Raw genomic sequence first — 16,964 nt, forward strand, 5'->3', positions numbered from 1 at the left:
CTGGAGTCTGAGATTTGTGATTGCAAATGCTGGCATGATTAAAGGGATATTGACGGCTAAAAAGTGCAGCAGGATCGCACAGCTTACGGAAATTCACACCTCTGGACTGACGAATCACTTTGTGAAATGGCTGATTAATTCTAAAGGAATCTTTTAGACTCCTGCCGTTCAGATCCAGAGTTGGAGGAATGCTTCTCCAGCCAAAAGCAAATAAATAAATAATAAGTGTGTCTTTATTTAACCTCAACCTGATAGAAATCACCCTGATTGGGAACTTGGTGAGTTATTTCCTTTTTTGCAATACCGCACACTTAAAACGCTATCAAAGAAATGATTAGGCAAACGTTGAAGAAAAACATATGTCTGTTCCCTTTTGTTAGTAGAAGAGAAAAACAGAGCATGGAAATACCTCTGTTTCACTCTGTTCTGCCTTTTTTGTTCTTTAACATGGGTATAAGACTGTTTATTCTTTTTTAAGGTGGGATTTCAGAAAATTAACTTTGTAATAGTATTAGATGATTATATGAACGTGACTCCTCTGTAAGAAAGCATGTTAGGTCTAGACTGTATTGAGAAAAATGTTTGCTGTTGTTTTCACCTATATATCAAACAAGTCCTGGGATGGTGCTGTAGAATAAGCACTGGACTGCTAAATACCAAGGTTGGCAATTCAAACCCACCAGTTGCTCCTCAGAAACCCTATACAGGTTCACTATGAGTCAGAACTAATTCGACAGCCCTTAACCACAACTACATGTATCAAATACTCTTTCATAATGATTTCATATCATTATGCATTCATTTCTTTCTTTCCTTCTGTTTTTTTCCTCCCTGAGAGTGGTTAACTTATGTCCAAAAAAGGTAGCTAGCTGCCAAATCATGATTATGGCCCATTTGTTAGGATTTCTGAGTCTCCCTCCTGGAATGGAAGGACTCTCACATGAGCCAGCCAGCTCAGCTCTCAGACCAGACACTGCAGTAGCGCCAGAAGGTCTTACTGCAATGAAACTTCAATTCTGAGAGTTAGCAATTTCCTCACGCTCCTCCCTCTGTTGAGTACATTTAGCTGAGCTTGTGCATATGACTTCAGTTCATAAAAAGTTTACAAGTGCAGCTGGAATGCTTAGCATTTGATTGTTACATAAATAAGTATTTGAGAACATATGTAAAGTTGACAGTGTTAGTAGCAGATGTTCCAATAACACAATAATGTACTTTGAATGTCCATTCTCACGTTCAGCTTATTTATATTGGCAGTACCTCTTTATCTGCTCCCTTCCAGATGAGTACATATTAACTCTATCCATAGTGTTAATTCTTCTTCTTGTTTTATTTGTTTGTTTACTGACAGTCAACTTACATTTAGTGTATTAGTGTACAGTGTACAAGTAACATGGACATTGATACACCATGTCATTTTTATACATGTCTCCATAAAATATAAAATATTCAACTCATAAATGTTTATGGCTTATAAAGAAGAAAGACATCTTCTCTGGATATACGTATATACTCTCATCTCAGCAGGGATTTTTGCCTAATTTTGATATTGCCCAAGTATTTTCTTTCTCTTTTTGCCATTCAGGCATGTAAAAGATTTTCATCTACTGTATAAAACTTTTATGGATTTTCTTCAAAATTCTCCTGCCTTTCTCAGATCTTGCCCAACCCTCATCGTAGTAGTTGTACCTTGATCTACTAGAAACTACTGCATTGTAGAGAACAGTTTTGTTTCTCTGTGGTTTTATTTTGCAATTATTTCAAACAGAAAAATTGCAAGAATAAGAATAGTACATATATCACTTATATGCCTTGTACCCAGATTCACATAATGTTGACATTTTGTGCCATTTACTTTATCAAATGAGTGTGAACATGTGCTGCCCCTTTCTCTTTCTCCTGTTTGTATTTTTACAGGTATATACATAAACAAACACATTTGCTTTATCAGAAGAGTGTTTACATATGGCCTCCTCTGTCTTTCTCCTGTGTTTGTGTGTGTGTGTGTGTATTCACATATGTAGAGTATTGGTGGCACTGTATATAAACATTGACCTGGGAACCACAAGGTTGGCAGTTCAGATGCTTGACAGGAGAAAGTTGAAATTTTCTGCTCCTGTAAAGATATACAGCCTGGGAAATCCTATACAGGGTTGCCATGAATCAGAACCTACTTGAAGGCACACAACAACTACAGTTGTTAAGTGCCATTGAGTCAATTCTGACTCCTAACTACCCTGTATAGGTTTTCCTGGGAGTGGCTGGTGCATTTGAATCACTGACCTCGTAGTTCAAACTGACCTTATGGTTCAGTGCTTTATCCCAAGAGCCACACCAAGACATATACTCACACACTTTTAAAGTTGCATGGACCTTTATTCCTATATGCTTCAGTGAGTACTTCCTAACAACTGTCTTTAAAAAGCAAGATACATGGTCTTACATTATGCAAAATTTAAATGGATGCAATCATTGTTTTTTCTAATTTTCCATTTCTATTGTAACTGACCCAATGATATCCCCTGCAGCATTTTCCCCTGCAGTATAGAATTCACTCTATGATCAGGCATTCCACTGAGTTTATTTAGTTGACTTTGTTCTGAAACATTTCTATGTAGCTTTTCTTTGTCTTTTATAACATTTTTTTTCAGATTCCCATTACATGTTGCTTAATAACGTAATGTTCTTCATTTTGATTTTGTATTTGCATTCTATCCAGGATTTGCATTCTATCCTGGAAGTGAGGCAGTGATTTTTGCAGGGCATTACATCAGAGATGTACTGTGCCCATTGACCACTCACTGATGATGTTAATTTCGATGACCCATTAGAATATTGTTTGATTTCTTCACTGACTGGTAAACAAGTTTTCTCTTGCAGCTAATAAGTAATGTATAGTAATACAATTTGATGTAAATATACCTGGGCACAGTTTTTGTTTTATTTAATGACTTTATGTATAGTTTTATCCTTATACTATGTCCTGGTGTGACACTGCAGGTTAATGTGATGAACCACAAGGTCGGTAGTACAAGCTCATCAGCTGCTCCTCAGAAACCCTATACAGTGTTGCTATGAGTTGGAACCAACTCAACAACATTTAACAACAACAATATGAATAGCCAAAGTAGCGAAGTCTTAAAGATGTCCATATTTCTTGCTCCTTTTTCTCTTACTCATCGTGCTCTTATATGGCTTTGGTCACCTAAGGCCATACAATAGCATCTACCCAAAATCTGCATCTTAGCCTGTTCAATACTGGTCCTACTTTGGGAGGCAGGTTGAACACAGTAGGTGTGTTCTCTGCATGGGAATATGCTAACATTGTTATCAGGCTCTGAGACTCTTAGGGACCAATCACTTTACTGAGGGAGGTGAACCAAATGAAGGGAAAGTCCAAATATGATCAAGAAGAAAACAAAAGTGTGAACCTAAAACTTGGCTCTACGCCTCAGAATGAAAGGTTGTGTAAGGTTCAAAAAGGACAATCAATCATGTGATTCAAAAGCAAAGTAAGCAGGTCGGGAGCTATGGTACAATTTGTGTTAAGACTAAGGGTTTAGAGTTAGTACTCTGAGATTGATGGAAGTCTAGCTTTATGTGAAAACATCCTTATAACAAAAAGGAAACTTGACAGCCTGAAAGTACCTGATTCTGCTTTGTTTGGGTTTTGACTGATAGAATACCATCATTTTTTCAGAGGTGTGGCTTATATGAGAGGAGAGTTGCCCTCAGTAATGCTCTGGATCACATCCTGAACTGGACTTCAGAGGTAGAGAAGTGCAGGACTTCATGCATTGGTTTCTCTAATCATGGGGAAAGGAACTGAACAGGATGCAGTAGGGTAAGTATACAAACTTATAAGGAGTAGTAGAAAAAATAAGTGAAAGAGAAGTGGGTAAACGATTTCCAGTATCCAGAGTAGGTCTAAGAATCATGCCTCCAGTTTCCATGGTACAGCTCTGGAAGAAAGAGAGCCAACTGAGTTCATCACTTGAATTGTTTCCCTTGGTGAGGAATGGGTTTTATTTATTTGTAATATTGTCAAAGTTGTTGTGAAAACACACTGTGCTATAGAAATCTCAAGCTGGCCTCCAAAGACACAGGAAAAGCAAGAAAAATGTGTATGAAGTTAGTGGGAGTAGATATAATTAGCATTCTTATAGAATGAGTTGTAGATTTACTGGAAACTTAACTAAAGGGAAAAATACCAGAGCACCAGACTAGTACATCAATCATTTGAGATTGTCTGACAGACTTAAAGAGGATATCCTGGCTGCAGAAAGCACATTGCTGTCTTAAGACTAGGGGCCCAGGTCAGAACATAGTAAGAACAAAGATGAACAATTTTGAGAGGAACCAGCTGGCTTAAGGTGATCCAAAGTGCACAGATGTTAAAGGCTTATGGTTCCAACAATACCATTACCTAGCTCAAGAATAACAGAATAACCGTTGAAGAAATTGCAGAGCTTGATTCACCATGTTGACCCTTGAGATTTGACTATTTGTATGTTTGTTTTCTAAAATTCAGATTTTCTGTTTCTATGTTAATGTTATTTTATTTTGTGTCTTTTGGCTCATGGCTTTAAATGAAAGCAGAAGTTCTTATAAAAACTGGGATACATATAACTCATCTAGGTCAATAAAATGTAAGTCTTTAATAAGTTTATTAAAGAGTCTAAGCACAAAAACCAAGAATATATCATTCCTTCCACACTTGCCTCAAAATTCTTCATGCTATAACATGGGTGGAGTCCCAGTGTGGCACTGGGGGATAAAGCACTGGACTGCAAGGTTGATTTGAACCACAAGGTCAGCAGTTCAAACTCACCAGTCACTCTTTGTAAACCATCTACAGGGTCACTAGGAATAGGAACGGACTCAATGGCACTTAACAGCAACAACAACAACATGGGTGAATTTGTGGCTCCTAGAGCAATGATAGTACTCAAGTCAATTATGAACCTGCTGAATATACAGGGGGTCAGATCTGAAACTGAAAACCTAAGTGGTTTGATTCATGGGGGTAATCAGGAACTAAAACCTAATTGTTAGGGAAAATGTTGACTTTATTGTTGCATTGAGTGATTATGTGGTTAAAGTCATGAAAAACTAGTTGTACCTTCTTTAAGACTGTGAACATTGTTTTCTATTCAGTGATATAGAGGATGTTGTTATTATGTGCTGTGGAGTCAGTTCCGACCCATAGCAACCCTGTACAGGGTTTACGAGGCTGTAAACCTTCACAGGAGCAAACAGCCTCATCTTTCTCCCAAGGAACAGCTGGTAGTTTTGAACTGCTGACCTTGAAGTTCACAGCCTGATTCATAACCACTACACTACCAGAGCTCCTTGATTTTGAGGATAAGAATATTATTAAAGTTATTTGGAAGCATTACCCATTCTAGACAAGTGTTGCTGTGCATCCTTTAAAGGTATTTAAAATAAAACACTGCATATGGTAGAATCAACAGCATATTTATTACCTGACTCAGATACCCAAGGTTATTCATTCAACAGGTATTGATAAACACAATAAAAACCTTTGTACACATCTCTGAAGCATTTTAGTAATGGGTTGATCATGTGAAATGCCATGTGGCATCTATCCATGCTGTACAAGGAGATTTCTCCATTTGCTCTCCTATGAAGAGGAGAAAACAATGTTATTTAAGGGTCCCCTCAGTGTCTACCTCTATTTTTAATTCTAGGACATAGTTACAGTATAAAATACTCAGACTTCCTATTTTGATTATCAAAATCTGTAAGTACATCACGTCTGTTAGGTATCTGTATTCAGAGAATGTATGGGTGAGTCTATCTAATTTAGTTGCAGCTTGCTTCCTTTCATTTTAAAAACCATCAAAATAGCTTCATGGAGATGAGCTTTGAAGAATGGCTTAAACATACTCCTTTTTTTTTCTTTCTTTCTTCTTAGGTTAGTGTCACTTCAAAAATAAAAACAAAAATAGACACTCTTATTGGAACATCAGGAGTAGTGCCGGGTATAAACAGGCTTAGAATATACTTAACTATAGTAATCCTTCCCGACACACATAGAGATGAATTGATAACCGGATTTGGCATTTCAAATATTTTTTACCCAAGGCAGGGGCTTTAGGATATTTTCTTGGAATTAGAGAGTTTAGAGATGAAAAGGGTGCCATTTATTATTTTCTCTTCTTGTCAGTTTGGTACTTCTCTTTGCAATCATGCCTATAATACTAGGCCTATCTGTTCTTAACCATTTCACCTGTTGAAGGATGTTCCATCAGAGGTTGTGCTCAAAATCTTAGACTGTGTGTTCCCATGGTTTTGGCTGAATAATAGTAGGTTAACTCAAAGTAATTTATTGAAAAAGCACACTAGTCTTAGAATTAAAGTAATAAGTTCTAGTCAGGAATCTGAAAGAAATGAGTTTTAGCCAGGAATGTGCAATATTATTTGTACTTGATCTTGAGCAAATGACTTAGTGTGTCTCTCGATCTCCTATTTTCTTACGTGAGACATTTTGGCTAACCTGTAAGATTCCTCCAGCGTTAAATGCATTCCATCTGTTAGACATCAGTTAAGCAAGTTATTGAATCAAATTAACTACATCAACTGATCAGTTGTGCTAAAATATTTTAACCATTTAGATAAGAGTGTATTGTTGTTGGTGGTAAGTGCTGTTGAGTCGGTTCCAACTCATAGCAGCCTCGTCTAGGGTTTCCGAAGACTGGCTGGTGAGTTTGAGCAGCCAACTTTGTGGTTAGCAATCTAGTGCTTATCCTATAGCACTAAAACTGTTATTTTTGTGAAGTGCCAAGTTGGTTCTAACTCATAGCAAACCTGTACAGGGTTTCCAAGGAACTGCTGGTGAGTTTGGACTGCCAACCTGTGGTTCAAACTGACCTTGCAGTCCAATGCTTATCCTACAGCACCATACCAGGTCTCCTGTTATATATGAAGAACTTCAATATTTGCTTTCCTAATATTGAAACTACTTTGTAAAATAATGCCAATTTAAAAGATTCTTCTCTCAAATATGGTAGTTTAATATTATTTTACTACAATACTGTCTTCTAAAATATAATCAGCTTACCAAGGTCAGAGAATATAATTTTTAACAAAATGTTTATTTTCAGATTCCTACTTCTCATGGAACGCAAGGAAGAAAGCATTATCTATTGACCTAGAGTTGGTTCTGACACATAGTGACATTCTAGAACAGCATAGACTCTCTCCATCAGGTTCCTGAGGCTGTCATCTTTCTGGAGGGCTCCTGGTGTGGTATTGTGAGATTAGCCCTGGACTGTATACCTCAAGGTCAGCTGTTCAAACCCACGAGCTGCTCCTCAGAAACTCTATACAAGATCTCTATGAGTCACAACTGACTCAACGGCACTTAGTGAAAACAACAATCTCTGTGGAAGTGGACACCTCAGTTCATAGGTCTCCTGTAGAGTAGCTGATGGATTTGAGCCACAGACCTTTCGGTTAGCGACCCAACACTTAACCCACTGTACCATCAGAGCTCCTAGGAAGAAAGTAACTACCCCTTAAAAAACAGATAGCCCTATTCCCATTCCCCCAAGAAAAACTATCCAAATGAAACATAGGTAGCCATTAAACCCATGTTGTTTTTAACTTGAAAGCACAAAGATTGGAATAATTTTCTCTTCACCAAACTTTTATTTTGCTATAACAAGTTATTCCTGATTACAAAAAGATAGCAAATGCTTACAATGAAGAAAGCATAGGGTTTGGAGTCAGGAGACCACTTCAAGAATCAATTCTATATCCTATTAGAAATTTGTGATTTTAGTAATTTCTTTAACATCTCTGTACCTCAGTGTCCTTATTTTTAATAAAATGGTAGCACCAATACTTGTCTTTGGAATTATGTCAGAATCAAATGAATGGGAAACATAAAGGCTAGTACACGTTATTATTAACATTTGGTTGGTTGGTTATGTGCCATGGACTCAGTTCTGACTCATAGCGACCCTGTACAGGGTTTCCGAGGCTGTAAATCTTTACGGGAGCAGAAAACTTCATCTTTCTTCTGTGAAGTAGCTGGTGGATTTGAACTACTGACCTTTCATATCAACCCAATGCATAACTCACTATGCCACCAGAGTTCCCTAATGCATATGAATTGTTCTTAAGTGTCATAGAGTTGGTTTCAACTCATAGCAACTCTGTATTAGGTTTCCAAGGAACAGCTGGTGAGTGTGAACCACCAACCTTACAATCCAGTGTTTTATCTCACAGTAACACCTAAAACATACATGTATAAAGAAACTCTGTTTATATTTAGAATAAGACTATCATAACTAGAACTGGGAATCCTGATGTGGAGCTATAGGATCAACACTGGCTTGCTAACCACAATGTCTGCAGTTCAAACCCACCAGCCACTCCTCAAAAACATATGCAGTGTTGCTATGAACTGGAACCAACACTTAACAACAGCAGCAATTAGAACTATGCCAAATCAAGCTGAATATTAAATCTCTAGTAGCCAAAGGAAAATGTTTTCTTATAATGCAAATATATACTTGCTGTTAAATGCCATCCAGTAAAGTCCCACTGATAGTGATTCTATATAGGGTTTCTGAAGTGTGGCTGGTGAGTTTCAGTTGCTGACATTGCAGTTTAAGCTGACCTTGGGTTCCTGTGCTTATCCTACAGTGCCACACCAAGACTTCAAATATGTACATCGGGATGTTTATTATTTTTCATTTTAGTTATCATTTTCAAAATATATATTTCCATCTAACTCACACAGAAAATATAGTACATTAACAGAAATTATTATCAGACTCAAAATTAAAGTTGAAATGTAGGGAGGGAAATGGAACCAATATTTATTAAGCTCCTGGCCACCACACCAGAAAAAGTCAGGCGATAGTCAAATGTATTTTGTAGGATAAGCACTGGACTGCAAGGTCAATTTGAACCGACGTGATGGCGCTGAACAACAACATAAGACTCAGGCCTGGCCTTGTTATCACCTCCCCAAGTGGAGAAAACTCTTTAGATAGCTGACTTTCTGGGAGCAAAACTTATGGTGCAAAGAACAATTTGGGGAAAGTCTAGACTTTTCTTCACCATTTTGCTCCTGCAGCACTTGTTCACATTTTATTACTTTATATATATTCATAAATACAGCGTTTGTAAATCTAATTGATGTGGTCTATATCACACTGTGAACTGATTTGCGTATCAGAGGACTGCTGTGTGAGTATGAATCCACGTGGATATTTAGCTGAAATGCCATGAGAAAAATATAAAAAAAGAAACACCTTTTACATTATGAATATGAGATCATTATTTTTCAAAAATCATTGCAGCCCCAATCAAGAAGGGACCACAAGGTTTAATTGTGGGTGTGCTATTTACACATTAATTAGGACATTCAACTTCATTTTTTATACCACAGAACTACTCCCATAAAAATTAGTGATCTCGAAGGAGTCAGTTGTCAATTCTGACAGGATCTCTTTGCCATAATCTATTAAAATGCTGCTTTTATCTCGTCTTGCCTGTGTCATATTTTATGGATTTTTTCATAAACACTGCCTATACTTCATAAATGTCTCAATTTTCTAGTCTATTAACATTACTTCAAAAGCAATTGATAAAAGAGTAGGACATGCATGAAATAATACACCAATAATGTGAAGTGCTGGAGGCAAAAACAGTGGGTAGGATCTGCACAGCTTGTGAGCTGAAACAATGAAAGGATGCTTTATCTACTACAGTAAAGAAACAAATGATCATTTTTGATAGTAGAAAAAAGATTGCTCGTAATTGGGCAGATGAAAAATGGATTATACAGAAAATATAGCATATTTTGAAAATGATAACTGAAATGAAAAAATAAACATCCCTAAGTATATATTTACATTAGGAGAAATCTTTTCCCTTTGGTTACTAGAGATTTAATATTCAGCTTGATTTAGCTTAGCTCTAGTTATGATAGTCTTATTCTATATATAAACAGAGTTTCTTTGTGTGCATAAGTTTTAACACACCTATTCGTATATGTCAGGGAGCTCTGGTAGCATAGTGAGTTATGTATTGGGTTTTAAACCACAAGGTCAGCAGTTCAAATTCACCAGCCACACCACAGGAGAAAGATGAGATTTTCTGTTTCCATAAAGATTTACAGCCTTGGAAACTCTATACAGGATCGTTAAGAGTCAAAACCAACTCAGATTCACACAGTTACGATAGTAGTATCTGTGTATATATTTTACATATTAACTACAATTTTGAAATTTTAGTTTTTTCATTGAATGTGTGGATGATATGTCTATAACATCGTCTTTATATTTTCAAGTCGTGGCAGCTGTAATGAAATGAGAATCTTATCTAAATGTGTACCACAATAATAATTCACAGGGATGTAAACAAATTGAGTTTAAAACTTAGTAATTATATATTTAAATTAAACATGAATAACAAAGAAGAGAAAGAATATTAAGCAGATACAGAATTCCTGATTTCCTTCCGCTTTATTCTTCATACTTTACCACCTGATTTAACTAAATGAAATCAGACTCTGTTCTGGATTTTATTCCTATGGTCTCATACTTTATAAATGGAGCAATCATAGGTTTCAAAGTGTCCAATAGTGACTGGAAAGTCTGAGTTTACATCTATCAAATCTCCCTGTTTCACTCTCAAATGTATCCTGACTTAGACCACATGGCATATGGTCACCTATTAAGCTATATAGCCAAGTGAATACTGGAAGGAATGTTTTAACAATACATCTAATTTTTAAATGTTAAATGATTAAGATGATTCAGTTTTAAGTTCAGAAAAGTCCTTGGTCTTGATTTATATGGCTCTATTCATTTTCATTTTGTTTACTTGGACACAAGACCATTTCACTGTTGTTCCAGTAAAGAAATAATCTTGAATATCTCCATGAGTCATTCAGGTCTGACACTTGGCAAAGCAGATGGTTTTCCTCATACCCTGAGAAAGGATGTTAGAATAAATAGGTTGTTGAATCATACTTTGTTGGTGCCATCGAGTCAGTTTCAACTCAGTTCCAACAACGGAATGGCAGGTACTATAGTTAAGAAAAACACCAAATTAAAAAACCAAACTGACTGCCATGGAGTCACTTCTGATTTCTAGTGACCTGTGGGACAGAGGAGAGCTGCTACCTAGGATTTCCAAGACTACAGCTCTTTACGGGAGCAGACAGCCTCATCTTTCACCCATGGAGGAGCTGGTAGGTTTTAACCGCCTGCCTTTTGGTTAGCAACTCAATGCCTAACCCACAGCACCATCAGAGCCATATCATATGTGGTTATGAACTCACAGGGGTCAGAGAGATTATAACTAAGGGGATTCTTTAGTTTGCAAGAGTATTCAAAGAATATTTGAGGGCCCCAATTAGGTACTCTTCAAACCTAGAACGTGGGGCTGAAGATGATAAACATCTTATTAACCTGGCTCGATTCCCACACCCTCTCTCAAACCCATTTCTACTTCAATATTCCCCATTTCAGGAAACAGCTACCCACTTGCTCAAGCCAAAACTCTAGGAATTTTTAAGGTTTCTTCTTCTGGCCTTCACATCCATCCATATATTCTGCTGTGCCTTCTTCAAGAACTCATTCAGAATCTGCCTGCTTTTTATCTCCACCCTACAATCCTCGTCCAAACTACCATACTTTTCTCCATGGTTTTATGTGCTCCTATTATCTAAACTCCCATTTTCTCTTGCCCTCTCCCTCACAATTTATTCTCCATAAACCCTCAAGTAAGCTTTTAAAAATGTTCATTATAATCGCTTAATTCATCTGTTTCCCATTAATTTTATAATAAAATCCTAGCTCCTCATTGTGGCCTGTGATCCTTACATGACAGACTCTTGTCTGCACCATCTCCAACCACTCTCTCTTTTCCAAATCCCAGCCACACCATCTTTAACTTCTGTACATCAAAAGTACCAAGCTTCCTGCTCGCTGTTGCCTCTGAACTTGCCTCTTCACAGCTGACTCCTTTTTGTCATTTGGGTGATTATCTTCTCAGAGGCCTTTTCTAACTACCCTATTGAATCCTATTTCTGTTCACCATTCAATTCAACCACTATCACACCTGCTCTTCCGCTAGATCAACAATGATGACTTGAAGCTAGCTCTGTCAACGACCTTGGTAAATATCACAATAATAGCTAGCATTTATCAAGCACTTACCATGTGCCAATACTATTCTAAGAGTTTTGCATGAATTAACTACTTCTCACAACAACCTTAGGAGGTAGATGTTATTACTATTCTTTCATTACAGATGAGGAAAGCCTAGCATGGAAAGAATAAATAACTTACTAGGAAATGGAATAACCAAATTTGAATACAGACTGCCTAGTGCTTCATTATGTATAGTGTTGTTTCACCATGCCATGTAGTTGGAGGAGATTTTGAGGGATTTGAAAAGATAAAATCAAGTCAATACTCTTGGACAGAGACCAAGAACAGTGACAGTGAATCACCACAACTCAATAGGAACAGATCAAAAGCAGAATCTGGTACCAGCATCTGGCAAACATCCAAGTAGCTGTATCAAATAAGTAGTTGATTATGAGTCTGGAACTGAGAAAGAGACCAGGGCTAGATGATATAAAATTAGAAGACGTAGATGGCAATTAAAATCTAGGAAATAAGTAAAATCACCTACAGAGAAAAAATAAGAGAAGTGACAAGGAGAAAGATTAAGTCCTGTAGCATTTTAAATAAGATTTGACTATCTCATTTTGTGTCTATCTATCTGTTGTTGTTAAGTACCATCGAGTCAGTTCCTACTCATAGCGAGCCTGTATAGGGTTTCCAAGAAGCAGCTGGTGAGTTTGAACTGCCAGCCTTGTGGTTCAAACCAACCCTGCAGCCCAGTGCCTGATCCCACAGTTCCACACGTGTTAGGGATTAAAATAAAACCAAGAAAGAGTAGCATCTCATAAATGAGGGAAGTACTTCAAGAATTAGTTGTTGTTAAGTGCCATCATAGTTGTGACTCATAGTTACCCTGTAGAGGTTTTCCAAGGAGATACTGGTGGGTTTGAGCTGCTGACGTTATGGTTAGCAGTCCAGTGCTTATTCTACACTTCACACCAAGAATGAGGAAAAATAATATGAGAGTGGGGTAAATGTTGCTCTGAATAGAAATAGGATGAAGATAGGGAACTGACCTCCAGAACTGGCAAAATGGAAGTTGTGGAGGCCAGAAAGACTGGTTTCAACAGACTGATGGGAATAAAAGCATGACTGTTGTTGTTTAAGTGGAAATTGGGGAAGAGACAGTGAATCATGATTGTACTTTCAAGGAGGTTTGCTATAAGAGAACAAAAATATGGCAATTGTCAGAGGAAATTGGTGTCAGGTGAGGATATTTGTTAAAATGGAAGTTATTACTACATACTTTATGTTAACGGATATAATCCAGTAAAGTGGGTAAAAATGAAGATTCTTGAGATAAATATAATAATTTCAGAATCCAGGTGCTTGTATTGGGAAGAGGGTATGGAAACTAGTGTTCAAGTAGAGTGATCAGGTTTAAATAGGAGCAGGGATAATTCTATCATGACCTAAGAGAGGTGCAGTATTTGCAGTAGATTTGGTATTGAGAAGATGAAATAAGAAACCAGGTGATCAGCTTATAGAAGATGATGGTGGTGGTGTGCTTGGAGTCAGTTCTGACTCATAGTGACCCTGTGTAGGGTTTCCGAGGCTGTAAATCTTCAAGGGAGCAGAAAGCCTCATCTTTATCCCAACGAATGGCTGGTAGCTTCAAACTGCTGATCTTGAAATTAGCAGCCCAACTTGTAATCACTACACTACCAGAGGATGAGGTTCTTTTTCATGAGGCTAGAACAGTTAAAATACTAGGGAAATGTAATAGGAATTAGCAGCAATGAAATAATATAGTTATTGTTAGGGAATTGCTCTGGCACTGTAGGATAAACACTGGACTGTGTGAACTGCAAGGTTGGTGGTTTGAACCCACCAGTCACTCCACGGGAGAGAAATGAGGCTTCCTGTTCCCACAAAGATTGGCAGTCTTAAAAACCCTATACAGGGTAGCTATGAGTTGGAACAGACTCAATAGCACTTAACAACAACAAAAACATAGTTATTGGGGATGACAAAATCTATCCATGTTTCTCAATTTTTTGAACTAGATATAGTAAGTAAAATAATTTTCAAAGTAACCCCATATGCACATACATGTATAATATGTAATTGAACATTTTTCATGAAGCAAGTATACCTTATTGCCTGAAATAAACTCAGATTAAAAAATGTTTTCTATGTTTAAAAGAAACAATCTGGTTATAACTTATTAAATTGATTTTATTATGACCAATGGGCCAAAAGAAGCTCTGGTGGGACTGTGGGTTGAACATTGGGCTGCTAAGCACAAAGAACAGCAGTTCAAACCCACCAGCTGCTATATGTGAAAAAGACGAGTCTGTGTGCAACTGTAAAGATTTCCAGTCTCTGAAACTGTAACTCTGCTCTGTCCTATAGAGTTACCATGAGTCCGAATCAACTCAATAGCAGTTGTTGTTTTTGTAGGTGGTGTTGAGTTGATTCCAACTCATAGCAATCCTATATGCACAACAGAACAAAACACTGCTTGGTCCTGTGCAATTTGATATTTGAATCTACTGTTGTGTCAATCCATCTCACTGGGGTCTTCCTCTTCTTCACTGACCCTCCACTTTACCAAGCATGATGTTCTCCAGGGACTGATCCCTCCTGACATAATGTCCAAAGAATAAGAGACTGTCTCTTCTTTCTAAGGAGATTTCTGGTTGTACTTCTTCCAAAACAGATTTGTTTGTTCTGGTAGTCCATGGTACTTTCAATATTCTTCTCCAACACCATAATAAAAATGCATTGATTCTTTTATGGACTTTCTTATTCATTGTCCAACATTCACATGGTTGAAAATACCATGGCTTGGTATTAGAAACAATACTGGAGGTTTCATGATAGAATTTTGCAAGACCAATTCATTGCAAATACCTTTAAAAATAACATTAAAGATGACTATTCATGTAGACCTCACCAGACAGAATACACTGGAATCAAATTGATTACATTTTTGGGAAAAGACAGTGGGAAAGCTCCCTATCATCAGTTAAAACCAGACCAGGGGCAGATATAGAACACACCATCAATTGCTTATAAACAAGTTCAGGGAGAAGTTGAAGAAAATTAAAACAAGTCCACAAGAGCCAAAATTTGACCTTATACACATTCTACCTGAATTTAGAGATCATCCAAAGAACAGATTTGATGCATTAGACACTAATGACCGAAGACCAGAAGAGTTGTGGGATGACATCAAGAACATCATATAGAAAGAAAGCAAAAGGTCATTAAGAAAACAAGAAAGAAGGAAAAGATCATAATGTATGACAGAAGAGACTCTGAAACTTGCTTTCCAAAATAGAGATGCTAAAGCAAATGGAAGAAATGAGAAGGCAAAAGAACTGAACATATTTTAGCTCTCATGGACTTTTCTTCAGCTTCAACTTGAACTTGTATATAAGCAATTGATGGTCTGATCCAGTATACCCCTGGTATTGCTTTGACTGATGATATGGAGTTTACCGCTCTCTCTTTCCACAGAGGTAGTCAGTTTGATTTCTCTGTATTCCATCTGGTGAAGTCCGTGTGTATAGTCTTTTACGCTGTTTAAAAACAGTATTTGACCAGAGATGGAAGCAGAGACAATGACGTGGAGAGATGGAGTGACTGGGGACTTTAGACTCAGAGAGGGAGAGGGGCTGTGTGCTGACAACCGGGAGGCAGGCTTGTAGGATATACCCTTTGGTTGGTTGATGATGCATGGAAGGGATTGTATCCATGGCAATGAAATGATATATGATAGGATGAATGTGAAGCTAATGTTCTCCCATGTAAACTGTCACATAATTCACAATAAAACATTAAGCACACACACACACACGTTAAATTTTGAGAACTACTTCATTAGGAGATGAACGTTTTCTGGATTAACTAAGAACAGTTATATTTGGCTGCCTTCTTCAGATAGATGTTGTGTAGATATCTTCATGGTGGTATACTAAATCAAGAATTAACCAAGAGATGGGTTGGTAGGATAACTGGATGAAGGAGAATTATATTAAATTGACCTTTGAGTCTGACTCAACTATGTGGTTCCCAAAGCAATCTTCAAACATAAAACTGAAATTACAAATGAATGCTTATCAAAATGGATATAAAATAGTTACTAAAAGTTAAAGAAACAGGATTGTGCTTGGAGAATTTGTAGCCTGGTTATATGTCAAATTAAACAGGTAATTGCTGTATCTAGAGTTCCTAAATAGAAAATTGCTCTTTGTACTTCAGATGGTTTAGTGTTGTTTCATTTACCTTCTTTAATTAGGTTGGCTTGGTAATTCTTTCATTAAAAATCCCAATATTGTGGGGGCGGGGGGGGGAAAGGTGTTTGAAATGAAGAAGTCATTGGTGTTGCAAAATTCTATCATGTAATCTCCAGTATAGTTTCTATCACCAAGGCCATATTTTCCAACTACTGTTCTTTCATCTTTGTTTCCAACCTTTGATGCCAATCACCAGTAATTATCAATATATCTTGATTGCATGTTTGATCAATTTCAGATTGAAGAAGTTGGTAAATTTATTCCTTTTCATCATCACTGACATTAGAAGGCAGCATGTAAATTTGAATAATAACTTGAAAATTTTTGAATATTAACTGGTCTTTCATGTAATCACAGACAGCATTATTCTTCAAGATAGATGTTGAAATGTTTTTGGTTTTTTTTTGGTGATGAATGTGACATGATTCTTCATCAATTTTTCATTCCTGGCATAATCATACAATTGTTGGATTCAGAATGCCGAATACCAGTCCCTTTAAGCTCAGTGTTGTTGTTAGGTGCCATTGAGTTGGTACTGACT

This window comes from Chrysochloris asiatica, unplaced genomic scaffold, assembly GCF_000296735.1.
Source record: "Chrysochloris asiatica unplaced genomic scaffold, ChrAsi1.0 scaffold00004, whole genome shotgun sequence".
Classification (NCBI taxonomy): Eukaryota; Metazoa; Chordata; class Mammalia; order Afrosoricida; family Chrysochloridae; genus Chrysochloris; species Chrysochloris asiatica.